Source organism: Schistocerca cancellata, chromosome 9 (assembly GCF_023864275.1).
Source record: "Schistocerca cancellata isolate TAMUIC-IGC-003103 chromosome 9, iqSchCanc2.1, whole genome shotgun sequence".
Lineage (NCBI taxonomy): Eukaryota > Metazoa > Arthropoda > Insecta > Orthoptera > Acrididae > Schistocerca > Schistocerca cancellata.
In genome coordinates, this window is record NC_064634.1 from 218,403,575 (window position 1) to 218,418,662 (window position 15,088).

The following is a 15,088-nucleotide window of genomic DNA, read 5'->3' on the forward strand; positions in this document are numbered from 1 at the left end:
TCATCGTTTAGATTGTAGTTTGATCTCAGGAGTATAGTAATGTATCCATGTTCCATCCACAGTGACGAAACGACACTTAAAGTCCTGGGGATTCTTCCTGAACAGCTGCAAACCATCCTTGCAACACTTCACACGGTTCCGTTTTTGGTCAAGCGTGAGCAATGGCGGAACTCATCTTGCGGATAGCTTTCCCATGTCCAAATGTTTACGAAAAATATTATGTACCCGTTCATTCGAGATGCCCACAGCACTAGCAATCTCACGTACCTTAACTCTTCTGTCATCCATCACCATATCATGGATTTTATCAATGATTTCTGGAGCCGTAACCTCCACAGGGCGTCCAGAACGTTCAGCAACACTTGTGCCCATATGGCCACTCTGAAAATTTTGAAACCATTTATAAACTGTTCTAATCGAAGGTGCACTGTAATGTTTATCAAGCTTCTCTTTAGTCTCCTTAGGCGCTTTGCCTTTCAAAAATGTTCAAATGAGTGTGAAATCTTATGGGACTTTGCTGCTAAGGTCATCAGTCCCTTAGCTTACACACTACATAATCTACATTACCCTAGGGACAAACACACACACCCATGCCCGAAGGAGGACTCGAACCTCCGCCGGGACCAGTCGCACAGTCCATGACTGCAGCGCCTTGGACCGCTCGGCTAATCCCGTGCGGCTTTTGCCTTTCATAAAGCAACGTTTAATCACCACACGAAATTCTTTTTCGTCCATTTTTTGATAGTCACTCGACTTCCTTGATTGACACGAATGCCAAGCATAGAATAACAGTAAGTGATGAAACGACGGTTGGAGGGAATACGAAGAACTATTATCTTTCCATATCTTTGTATCCTTTCCTGCCAAAGTTTCTTCACTTGTTCCATTATAATATGTTTGTGAGCATTGCGGGCGTATGGTTGTAAAAAATTCGCGTGAGATCAGTAGTACAGTTAACACGATGACTGGTCGAGCGTTTCTGTAGTCAAAAAAATGCTCCAATGTGTGTGAAATCTTATGGGACTTTGCTGCTAAGGTCATCAGTCCCTAAGCCTACACACTACTTAACCTAAATTATCCTAAGTACAAACACACACACCCATGCCCGAGGGAGGTCTTGAACCTCCGCCGGGACCAGCCGCACAGTCCATGACTGTAGCGCCTGAGACCGCTCGGCTAATCCCGCGCGGCTTCTGTAGTCGTTATTAAGAGACGTTTGAGGTGACGCCACTGGGCAGTGGATGACTGGAAACGCGTGATCTGATGTGGTGAATCAAGCTGTACTCTGTGGCAATCAGATGAAAGAGTTTGGATTTGGCAAATGCCTGGAGCATGTTATCTGTCCTCGCGTGCTGTGTCAACAGTGAAGTGCACAGGAGCTGGCGTCACAGTTCTGGAATGTTTTTCGTTGTTACGGCGTGGTCGTCTTTTGCACTTAAGTAAACGCTAAATGTTGAAGGATATGAACACATTTTGGAGCTCTGCTGGGTACAGTAGAGGGTCAGCTCGGAGACGATTACTGGAAAACAATGACATTGCACCCTGTTATAAAGCAACATCTGTGGATGTTTTGTCGACAGTAACATTCCTGTAACGAATTGGCTCTCCAAACGGAACCCAATGGAATACGTTCGGTTTGAGTTAGAACGTCAACTTTGCTCTAGACCCCAGAGGAATGGGTTGTCATTCCTCCACAGAAATGCCCTGCAGCTCCCATGAAGCTGATGAACGACTTTATATACACCTAGTTGTTTATTTTTGACGGACCGGTATTGGTCTACAAGTCCATCGTCAGAGGTCGAGTGATTTATTTTGTGCCATCATAGAATTTTTGTTGATGTTTCCGGAGCATTTACTTTAATTTTTCTACAGAGTTTCCAATGCTCATAGTGATATGGATGAAGCAGCATCTCGTACACTTATACAGTATCTGCAGTATCTGTATAAAATAGACCGTTGACAGACCCCATTGAAGCAAAAAGCCGAAGGAGGACTAAAGGATTAAAATTGTAGGAGAGGGCCAAAACTTGCAGAATGTGTACATAAGCTGAGATGGTTGGATGCCATGCTACGCGGTGCGACTTGCTTATGTTGCACTGATTCTATTGCTCTCTTATGATCATACACTTACTCTTCAGTGATCCCATTGTCTTTGAATCTGAGAAGATGGCTCTCTGGTGACAATGCCTTTGTGACAGCTCTGTATGCATTCGTCAGACTGTGCACTATTTTTGTTGATAAATCACATATGTTGTTAGCTTTCGAAACACATGCTCTGACCAAGTTTGCTTAACTAATCAGCTGACATTGGACGTCAAGTGATTACCTCGTTTTGCCTCACTTGCTTCTGCTAACTCTCGCAAGCAAGTACCAAAGTGAGCCAACGCCTAACACACTGATCTTTCTTAAATGTGGTAATGGTCACTGGCGCAGGGAACGACTACTCTAGGTAAAATGTTTCTTTCCTCTGTTTGGTCTAAGACTGACGTCGTTCTCGTTATCCAGGCTGTGTACACTGACGTCATACCCCTCCCAGCACCCCTCCCACGATGGTGGCATCAGAGACATTTTACCTGCTGGCCAACCTGGTTTACTAGTATGTTCATAAAATTGATTTAATCAGTTCCACTGTGATTCACCATGGGAGATTCTCTTTGTTCATCCTCGACAATGGTTAACAACATTTCTGCAGCTGTTTAACTAGAATCCCTTTTACATACACATTCGATGTGGTCGGCGTAGCAGACGTAAGCGACAACTACTGCAGGAAGGTGATGCACCCTCAGATCTTGTATTCACGGACACCACGAACCTCACTGACGCCACTTTGCTAAACCGCGCCGAGCTTTGCAAGTTGAAACCTTCGTCTCGATTAAAAGCGGCTTAAATACAAACTTCGATCTTTTACAGGTCACTACCGTTTATTACATTTGTTCGCAAGCGAGATAACACAATTAAGACACTGGACTGGCACTCGCAGCGAAGGCCATCCTGATTTAGGTTTTCCGTGCTTTTCCTATATAGCTCTGTGCTACAGTTGGGTGGTTCCTTTGCAAAGAACGACTGCTGCCTTCCCCATTGCATCTTCCTGTTAGCTCTTTGCACTTCAACCGACTGTATGGATTTATGACACTCATTCACACCTCTGAATCTGAAACCTTCGAAACCCTGCCACCTCCACTAGTCCCGGTATGGCAAATCTCCCTACCAAAAGCTTAGCGACAGACTTCTCGTTTCGTAGAGGCCGCCGCTTTCGAATTAATTACCACTGAAGTTAGCCAATCACACAGTCGCGCGCAAATTCAAGCGACCCGTCAGGTACAGTTCATTGTCAGTCGTTCTCATTGCGGAGATTATATCGCACGAGACTGCTCAGTCTTTGGCTGGGGTTCGATCATTATTAGCGTCCCATGTCCAAATTGTGTATTGTACTCTTGTTCGGTTTTAGAAAACAAAACGAGGAACACGTTTGGTGACACAGTCTCTGGCGGATCACTTTAATTTGCACGCGCAAAAGCCTGACTAGCTAACTAAAATGCTAATTAACTCGGAAATGGCTCAACGTATCCAAATTTTTTCTTAACAATTATTCCACAGCAAAACATACCCTGGAACATATTTACAAGCTTTTCAGGCTGTTTTTGACTAGCCAGTACACCGAAAATAGAAAGCAGCACGTTTCCCACTCACAAATTGCATCTGAATGATGGTTGTTTGAAAAAATCGTGTTACTCCTCGTATAAAAAGAAGAAGGAATGTCAAGCAGGATATACTATAAATCGACAGCGGCAGTAACTTGGCCAGTCGAGAAGGTACTTTATCGTCCCGCGTTACTGCTGCCGTCGTTGCTCGGGCTCACACGACTGTCATTTGAATATGGAATCGAAGGTTTCGGGACGGTCCTGAATAATGTCACGCAGGGTCTCAACGGCCCCACGTGACTAGCGCCTGAGAGGTAAATATATTGTCCACACTGCTTTACAGGATCGTGCAGCTACATCATATACCTTGGCTCTGGAAACAGGATCATTTGCAGCAAGATAGTGTCCATACGAACAGAGCAACGAAGTCTGGAGCACCACAGACTGCCAGCACGGCAACCTTGTTGTGAGATCCTTGGCATGGTAGCAGATGCAGATGACAGTGGTGCACACAAAGTAGTGACATAGTATTGACATCACGTCGTCTTTTCAGACGAGATCCAGCTACACATACAGTATCATAACCGACATATCGGTGTGTGGTGGTTCCGAGGAGAACAAACGTTGCTAGATAGCTGTCGTCATCGACATGTGGGTAGTGCCTAATGCGATGTTGTGATGTGTCACCGCGCTCTTGTAGACGGTAATTTTGACAGCAGCACCACCCTTCTGATGTGCACCCTATCTTTCAACAACATAACGCATGTTGTCACCTCGATAAAGGTGATATTTGACTGTAGTCCTAACCATCACGTTCTCCAAATTTCTCATTAGTTGAAAAAATCTGTGCTTGGGCCATCGAGTACCGCACATGGCACGGTCAGTCACTAAGCTTGATAGACCTTGCCACCTAGATGAAGCAGTATGGAATGACCTCAATTTGACTCCAAGATCAGCAGTATTAGATTGTTGCCGCCAGGATTAGTAGCTCTTTGTACTAATTTGGTATTCTTACTGTGGTGTCACCGCCAGACACCACACTTGTTAGGTGGTAGCTTTAAATCGGCCGCGGTCCATTAGTACATGTCGGACCCGCGTGTCGCCACTGTCAGTAATTGCAGACCGAGCGCCACCACATGGCAGGTCTAGAGAGACGTACTAGGACTCGGCCCAGTTGTACGGACGACTTTGCTAGCGACTACACTGACGACGCTTTTCTCTCATTTGCCGAGAGACAGTTAGAATAGCCTTCAGCTAAGTCCATGGCTACGACCTTGCAAGGCGCCATTAACCATTTCTAGAGAGAGTCTCACTTGTATCATCCAGAATGCTGTATACAAATGATGGATTAAAGTTAAGTATTCCAGCAGCTACGTACTTTTCTTTATAGCATTCATTACGTATCCTGTTTCAGACCTAACGCCAGCCGGCGTGTGTAAATGCGTGCCTTTCGGTTACCCGTCACTGTGGACTGGCTGCCTTGTCAGTCCACTACACTTCCTGCTATGCTTCACTGTTATGACTGCTGGTTAGGAAGATGTATATATTGGGAAGAGTACTCTCAGAGATACCACCAAAATCAATCACACACCTCCTCAACCATAGTCACTAAGCAACGCTGATGTAGTGCTGCTCGGCTTGTTTGTAACCATTTAGAATCCTAGTGGTTGAGGAAATTCTCAAGGCCAAGAGGGTAGTCACGAAAACTTCCGTCCGTCCGTCGGATGAGACGGCCTCATTTATGCAAGAACAGTATGCTGTGAGCTGGCACAGAGCTAAACCTCATCCTTCTCTTTCTTCATTGCTTTAACACAAACACGACATTCCACTTCTGAAGATACTACTATAGTAATTATGTAACTGTTTTCTTTTTATTCTTTTCTTTTCACTTGGGAGAATGTTGCACTGGTTTACGTATTGTATTTTTGTTTACATAAACGTTCTGTAGCTACCATTTACGAAACTGTTAAGCCGGGAGCGGTGGCCGAGCTGTTCTAGGCGCTTCAGTCTGGAACCACGCGGGTGCTGCGGTCGCAGGTTCGAATCCTGCCTCGAGCATGTATGTGTGTGATGTCCTTAGGTTAGTTAGGTTTAAGTAGTTCTAAGTCTAGGGGACTGATGACCTCAGATGTTAAGTCCCACAGTGCCTAGAGCCATTTGAACGAAACTTATTTTCAATGTTTCCTGATGTTACCGACTCCACATCGCTTAGTGAGCGGCTTGAAACATTTCTGCTTTTATAGTAGTACTAAAATTGTAATTTCACTTAAGAGTCTGAAAATTGTAATCTTTGCCATGTGATGTGAGAAAGAACGAGCTCGAAGTAATGTATCGAGAGGTCGCTAAGGGAAAAGGGCAACAAAGGTGACTCGGACTCCAGAGAAGTGGAGGGAAGGGATTGTCGTCTCGTGCACAAGAGAGGGAACGTGTGTCCGCAGAAGCACCTTTAAATAAAAGGGTTGCTACAAAGGTTGCTACAAAGGCTTGCGCAAGCGTGCTTGTGCAAGCCTGCTTGAGCCTGTGGAGGACAAGTTTGCGCAAAGATCAGGACTTTATAAGGAGCTTGAAGCTTGATCAAATTTAGATTATGCAGGCTTATGCAAGCATTCAAGCGTTTGCATGCTTGAGTGTGTGTTCCAAGAACAGGAAAGCTTGTGCAAGCAAGCATCAGCGATTTGTTTGGATTTAATTTTTATTTGGTCCTGTTAAATTACATTCTTTACAAAAGTTGTACTGTAATGCAGGACAAGTCAAAGAATTCAGTAGTACATTAAGTAAAAGCAGAATGAACACAGCAGTACTGTGAGACAGCTTCCGTAGTGTGTCTACAGTAAATAGTTAATATGAGGATAGTATTTTCTTTTTTTAACCACTCTTTACTCTGTACTCCACAATCACATTTTTCTTTTTTTTTTTGTAACATAAAAAGTTTGTCAAAGCCAGCCGCATGGTAGCCTCAGTTCGACATTTTCTCAAACTCATCTTGTACTAGCATCTTTGTGGCGTGTAGGTGTGAGAGATGTGTGCACACTTGCGCATGCAGTTAGTGTATAGCTACGTTTAACATGTAATGTTTTTTCGGTGCGTGGCTGAAAGTGTTTCGGTACATACCGCGGATGATAAAATTAAAATATGAACATACTGAACTATTTCACATTTTTCTGGACCGGCATTTCGCAAGGTGGATTTGAACATGCGACGCGCAGACCATGGAGTCATGTGTTTGCGTAGTGGACTGTTTTCGCCGTGCCGAGGGGACTGTGAAATTAGAGAATGCACTATTTAATGTGATTCTCGCTGTGAATTGTCGTACAAGAACTTAATAAGGTGAAAGTTATTAATCGTGACAGTGGAAAGACAGTCCTACCAAGTAGAATTGATTAAAGAAATTTAATTAATAAATTAACTTCCTGTTACGAACTAATAGTCCACGAAATAACAGTCAGAAAACTATTGTGCTATGACCGTTGTTCGTACTCAATGCTCCCTCCCGAACGCGCTGGTTGCCCCCTTTGTACTAAATGACGATTAGCTAGAGATCAAATGACGGCTCCGCTGGGTTTGCAATAATACACTCCTGGAAATTGAAATAAGAACACCGTGAATTCATCGTCCCAGGAAGGGGAAACATTATTGACACATTCCTGGGGTCAGATACATCACATGACCACACTGACAGAACCACAGGCACATAGACACAGGCAACAGAGCATGCACAATGTCGGCACTAGTACAGTGTATATCCACCTTTCGCAGCAATGCAGGCTGCTATTCTCCCATGGAGACGATCGTAGAGATGCTGGATGTAGTCCTGTGGAACGGCTTGCCATGCCATTTCCACCTGGCGCCTCAGTTGGACCAGCGTTCGTGCTGGACGTGCAGACCGCGTGAGACGACGCTTCATCCAGTCCCAAACATGCTCAATGGGGGACAGATCCGGAGATCTTGCTGGCCAGGGTAGTTGACTTACACCTTCTAGAGCACGTTGGGTGGCACGGGATACATGCGGACGTGCATTGTCCTGTTGGAACAGCAAGTTCCCTTGCCGGTCTAGGAATGGTAGAACGATGGGTTCGATGACGGTTTGGATGTACGTGCACTATTCAGTGTCCCCTCGACGATCACCAGTGGTGTACGGCCAGTGTAGGAGATCGCTCCCCACACCATGATGCCGGGTGTTGGCCCTGTGTGCCTCGGTCGTATGCAGTCCTGATTGTGGCGCTCATCTGCACGGCGCCAAACACGCATACGACCATCATTGGCACCAAGGCAGAAGCGACTCTCATCGCTGAAGACGACACGTCTCCATTCGTCCCTCCATTCACGCCTGTCGCAACACCACTGGAGGCGGGCTGCACGATGTTGGGGCGTGAGCGGAAGACGGCCTAACGGTGTGCGGGACCGTAGCCCAGCTTCATGGAGACGGTTGCGAATGGTCCTCGCCGATACCCCAGGAGCAACAGTGTCCCTAATTTGCTGGGAAGTAGCGATGCGGTCCCCTACGGCACTGCGTAGGATCCTACGGTCTTGGCGTGCATCCGTGCGTCGCTGCGGTCCGGTCCCAGGTCGACGGGCACGTGCACCTTCCGCCGACCACTGGCGACAACATCGATGTACTGTGGAGACCTCACGCCCCACGTGTTGAGCAATTCGGCGGTACGTCCACCCGGCCTCCCGCATGCCCACTATACGCCCTCGCTCAAAGTCCGTCAACTGCACATACGGTTCACGTCCACGCTGTCGCGGCATGCTACCAGTGTTAAACCAACACCGCGGTTCCTGGTGTGTCAGCTGTGCTGTGCGTGTGATCATTGCTTGTACAGCCCTCTCGCAGTGTCCGGAGCAAGTATGGTGGGTCTGACACACCGGTGTCAATGTGTTCTTTTTTCCATTTCCAGGAGTGTATGTTGATACTGGTAGACACCCATGGATCTATTGCATAGAGACCCGAGTTGATATTCTAATTCTTGGCTTGTACAAGACTCGATACAGTAGATTTGCTCTCTGCTGCGATTTCCAGCGGACTGTGAGCAGTAGGTTATGAACGTCTCTGGCTACTATTTCTTAAAGCTGATTACTCAGTGATACACGAATTTTCTTTTTCTTTTTCTTTTGCCTTTAACTCGTGCCTTCACAGCGCTGGCATGTAAATCATAGGAGGTGGATTTTTTAATGTTAGAAGGTACCTGGCTGGATGTTCTTCCTGTCCCCACCCCCTGTATCCACCGGCACGGTATTTGTGTACCCCAGCTGGCTGCGTCTAGTGTTATCCTTGAGAAAATGTGCGAATGTTATCTAAAGGTTGGTGACTCGTGTAACTAAGACGGAACATGAGTACCAGCCTGGTATTTACCTACATGCATGTGAGGAAGCGCCAAAAACCACATACATACTGGGCGGCACAGTTGCCCTCGTCGCTAATCCACCGAGTGGATTCGTTTCGGAGATGACACTCCTGCCCGAGAAGTGCTGTGCTTAACACGCGTGGCTATTCGGGCGTATTTTTGATATTTTTTTATTTTTTTTTATTTAGCCACCGAGGACTCGTGTTGACATAAACTACATGTTTGTGCATGGAAAATACACGAATGTACATTTAGATAATTGAGCGCTCAAGCAATCAATTTTTTTCCAGAAAAGATGTTTAACAAATACAGAGTAACGCCAAAGAAATTGGTATAGGCATGCGTATTCAAATACAGAGATATGTAAACAGGCAGAATACGGCGTTGCTGTCGGCAACGCCTATATACCACAACAAATGTCTGGCGCAGTTGTTAGATCGATTACTGCTGCTACAATGACAGGTTATCAAGGTTTAAGTGAGTTTCAACGTGCTGTTATAGTCGGCGCACGAGCGATGGAACACAGCATCTCCGAGGTACAGATGGGATTTCCCGTACGACCATTTCACGAGTGTACTGTCAATATCAGGAATCCGGTGAAACATCAAATTCCCACATCGCTGCGGCCGGAAAAAAATCCTGCAAGTACGGGACCAACGACGATTGAAGAGAATCATTCAGCGTGACAGAAGTGCAATCCTTCCGCAAATTGCAGCAGATTTCAATGCTGGGCCATCAACAAGTGTCAGCGTGCGAACCATTCAACGAAACATCATCGAAAGGGGCTTTCAGAGTCGAAGGCCCATTCGTGTACCCTTGATGACTGGACGACACAAAGCTTTACATCTCGCCTGGGCCCGTAAACACCGATATCAGACTTATGATGACTGGAAACATGTTGCCTGGTCGGACGACTCTCGTTTCAAATTGTATCGAGCGGATGGACGTGTACGGGTATGGAGACAACCTCATGAAACCATGGACCCTGCATGTCGGCAGGAGACTCTTCAAGCTAGTGGAGACTTCGTAATAGTGTGGGTCGTGTGTATTTGGAGTGATATGGTACCCCAGATACTTCTAGATAGACTCTGACAGGTAACACCTACGCAAGCATCCTGCCTGATCATCTGGATCCTTTCATGTCCATTGTGCATTCCGACAAATCTGGGCAATTCCAGATGGACAATGCGGCACCCCATACGTCCAGAATTGTTACAGAATGGCCCCAGGAACCCTCTCCTGAGTTTAAACACTTCCGCTGGCCACCAAACTCCCCACTCATGAACATTTTTGGGCATATCTGGGATGTCTTGCAACGTGCTGTTCAGAAGAGATCTCCACTCGGTCGTACCCTTACGTATTTATGGACAGCCCTGCAGGGTTCATGGTGTCAGTTCCATCAAGCACTACTCCAGACATTAGTCGCGTCCATGCCACGTCATGTTGCGCCACTTCTGTATGCTCGCAGGGGCCCTACTCGATACAGATAAGTGAAAATATCAGACTTTCAGAATTTTCTCTATAGTCCTATAGAACTAACAGTCACTTCATACAGGCGAATGTCTTCATAAATCAGAAGAGAAGACGCTGATTCTGATCGTTCATTATCAAATTTGGAACACTAAAGTGAGATGTGGTTTACTTCAGCTCCTGACTCGATTCACAGGCACGGGAATCGTAAATTTTGATTCTATACAGATGTACAAGAAACGAGGCATGGTTAAAACGCAATGGAACAAAGGTGTAAAACATAGATTCGTCCAAATGCTACCTCGTAAACCACGAACTTGTAAGAATGTGATGTTTTAGTAACGCATAATACGCGTCTTTCGTTTGTTGGAACACGTTCCACATCTCTTGCCATTGCTGTTTTACGTCTCTCTTGACTTCATGTAAATAGTCCGTGTAGGGTAAGTTCGAATCGAGAACACTTCCTGTAGATGCAGTTCGCTTCGCTAAGACATCAACTTCCTCATTCCAGCGGATGCCAGCGCTGGAATGCACACATATCAGAATGATTGCATGCTCCCGCCGTTGACTACGAATATATTCCAGTACCACAGTCAAAATACAGGGTGTTTCAAAAAGAATATACGTATTTCGAATGCATATGTTTATTAAACTTTAAGACATACGGATATGAAACTTTACATACATATTTACGAACCTTTCAAGTTCAGATTACAGATGTTCAATATGTCCTCCATCAGCGATACGAACAACATCACATCAATACTCAAATTCCTTCCATACTCGAGCTAGCATGTCCGTCGTCACTGATATTATGGCAGTACGGATCTGGTTCTTCAACTTTCCAGGCTCTGTGGGAGTAGTGGTACATAAACGTTGTCTTTAACGAAACCCTACATGAAGAAGTCAGAGGGTGTCTAATTCGGTGACCGTGGAGTCCAGCTGAGACATGCTAAGTCGCCAGCTCCTTGACGACCAAATCCAACGGTTCGGTAGAGTTTCATTCAGATATTCATGCACTTGGCGACTCCAGTGAGAGGGTGCCCCGTCTTGCTGAAAAATGAAGTTGTCTTCGTGCAGCCTCGGTAACAACCAGTTTTGTAACATATCGAGATACTGCTGACCGTTAACCGTGTTTCCATCAAAGAAGAATGGGCCGTAAACAGATGATCGGGAGACTTCCTTATATACACATTCTGTATCTAGAAACTGTCGATACCATCTGCGAATGTTTCCACCATTTCGGAGGATCATTTTGGTACCTCAACCTGAAACGTCTATGCACTGTAATCACGGAACTGCACTTCGCAAACTCGAGAACACAAAATGATTTCTGCTGCGGAGTAGCCATTTTAAACATATGACGGTTACCAAGCAAAACAGAAACAACTGACATCTAGCGGCTATTGATATAAACTAGACCATGGATTCGTTTCTCCAATAGCCGAGCCGAGGCGCAGCGATCGATAATTTCGACAAAATAATACTTTGTAATACGTATATTCTTTTTGAAATACGCTGTATAACGGTTGGTTGTTCCATTACATCTTCGGTGTTGAATACTTTTAAGAACACTCTGGGAGTATCGTCAATATCTTTAAGAAGGAAGCCGAAGATACGAACGTAATTGTTTCAAAAATAGCCGTAGTCACCGCCGTGAAAATTGATGCACTTTTAGGCAGTTTGTAGGCTTTACTAATTTGGATTTGAGGGTAATGAAAAGCACATCCAATTTATTCCTTTGGTGGAATTCTGAATCCATCAGTATGCATACAGATATAAGCAGGCGACTGAGCCTCATTGAGAGATTTAAATGTGCAATTTACAGTGTGGTACCTTGTATAGCACTAATGTTTCAGTTTTCCTTTGAGCCCGGGAATAATATTGCTGTGACATTACGTACGTTCATGAGCAGTTTAAAGTCGCGTGTGGCTAGCTTCAATGATGACCTTTCAGATCCCCGTTCAACAAAATGTAATTTTTTAAAGCTTTATTTTACTTCCGTATAAAATATGAGGTAAAAAACGAATGTATGGCATCGTGGGCGGGAGGCCCCATCCGGGGAAGTTCGGCCGCCAAGTGTAAGTCTTATTTCATTCGACGCCACACTGGGCGACTTGCGCGCCGGTGATGAGGGTGAAATGATGATGAGTACAACACAACACCCAGTCCACAAGCGGAGGATACCTCCAACCCGGCCGGGAACCTAACCCGGGCCCACTTGCATGGGAGGGAAGCACCTTCCCACCCAACTAAGCAGGCGGACAGAATATAAAGTAACATCTATTAAAATTTTATCTCATTTATTTAAGCACTAGCTTGTATTTTAAGTATAACAAAGCTCTCCATCATAAAACTGAAATAAAGTTTTGTAGCCACTACTTGCTTGGTTGGTTGGTTGTTTCGGGGAAGGAGACCAGACAGCGAGGTCATCGGTCTCATCGGATTAGGGAAGGACGGGGAAGGAAGGCGGCCGTGCCCTTTGAAAGGAACCATCCCGGCATTTGCCTGGAGCGATTTAGGGAAATCACGGAAAACCTAAATCAGGATGGCCGGACGTGGAATTGAACCATCGTCCTCCCGAATGCGAGTCCAGTGTCTAACCACTACTTGCTTAGGACGTGTACACACTGCAGTTGATCAAGTGACGAGCACGTTTTTCATGAAGTGGGAAGAGTAGGGTAACCTCCGTTACATTTTTTCAATTACTGGCAAGCATAGCTGACTGTTTCCACATTTGAGGTGCTGACTTGTACAGTCGCGTGATTAATTACAGCTGGCGTTTAAAATTCGTCGTATTATAGGTTCATAAGACTGGAAAGAACAAAATTTAGTGACAGAATCCTTAGCACGATACTACACAGTAAAACATGGCGAACCACCTATTGGCAGGCCCATGTATCTGCATGGTCATGAACAAATCTAATGCAAAGGCACACTGGCTGGATATAAAATTATTAAAAGAAACATAAAATAGTATTGCAAAAACAACACTAAATGAACCACGTTATCACTGATCTTAATTCAGTTCTTTTTAGGTTAGTGGCTTACGTTATTTGATGCGAAGCTATATCAACAAGTGATTTTAGGCGAGTTCTGTTAACAATGTAGAGCAAACAGTTTCTATTGAAAATACTGTGGTGCAACTTACTGCAGCAGTTATACGTAAAACGTGGTTAATACGGGTAAGTTACTCATTATTGTGGCAGACCAAGTAACTCCTATTGAAGGCTGCACTACACTTCAAAGTGACACAGATACACGACACGGTTTTCCAAAATAGTAACCAAGTCTCTAAACAACGGTCAGAACATTCTACCACACGTTCATTTTCTCGACTCTAGAAATCCCTTTCTTGGTCAGAGAGCCATTCGAGTAACGCTGTGTGCTAGTCATAATCGTCAGAAGATCTGCGACTGCTGCGAATCAGTTCCTCAATTGCTTCGACATTGTTGTCCGTGGTCGATGTTGACGGCCTCCCTTTCCGACCGCATACCCAATTACCCAAGCCTGTGGAGCTCTGGTCAAATGATAGGCACCATTTCAGTACAGCTGGATGAGGCACTGCATTTGGTCCATATATCGACAGAATTTCACGGTGAATCTGGTACTGCCTCGCGCATTTCAGCTTTGGAGTACGTTTACATTTGCCGCGCCATTTGACTCCCACACTGTTATGCACGTGCTATCCATACCGCAACAGAACGGCCTCTGCAGGAATCCCGAAGCATGTACTCTCTGGCGACGACTTGTTCCTATTGCGCAACGGTCTCAGCGTGAGAGGAAATGTGTCTTGCTTTCTAAAGGTCCTACATATTCTTTCTTCAAAGGTTCAAAATAAACACTATGTCTGTTGTCTATTCTTTCCACGATATTACGGTATCCAGTTAAAAACTGCTAATGGTTAAATTTCCTCCTGAACAGTGAGGTAGTGGGGCACTAACAGCGCTATGCCAGTAGCAGGTGCTACGAATGCAGTATCGATCAATCGTCTCTGAGAACATATTTTACTCGCATCGATGTGCAATTATCCACTCGCTGTAGTGATTCCATATGGTTTTATTCCAAACTGTACCAGGCTGAATATTCCTCTCGCTGTATTACTGGGGACCTTGATTGATTCCCTAAATGTAATGAACAGCGTGCAGACCTATAAGAGGAAGCACAATAACGTGTTATACTATAATGTGCTGCAGTTTTTGTGCAGAGAAGAAGTGAACCAGTACCTACAAAGCGGAGCTGCAAATTGCTGCTTTTAATAGAAATTATAGAGTTCTTACCCGCTTTGTTGGCCACGTGAGACTTCTCTGGAACGGCAAACCTCACCCTCAACCGCTTCAGTACCACTGCCAGAACTAAATACCACCTCATTAACTCATTCCTGTAGTTCTTAACGTTTGAAAGTAATTTTTAACGATTGCTTGTCTTACTACTAATTTCATAAACCTTGCTACAACCGGGAACAATTAGGGAAACTGTTCTCATATGTCTATCCACACATTAACAAAGCCGAGACCGAATATATGTCCATTCATTCTTTAACTTATTAGTGGTCAGTCCCTAATAATTACTATGTTGACACGCTATAGAAAAAATAAAAGGCTCATTTTTTTAGACTTAATTCGCTCCATC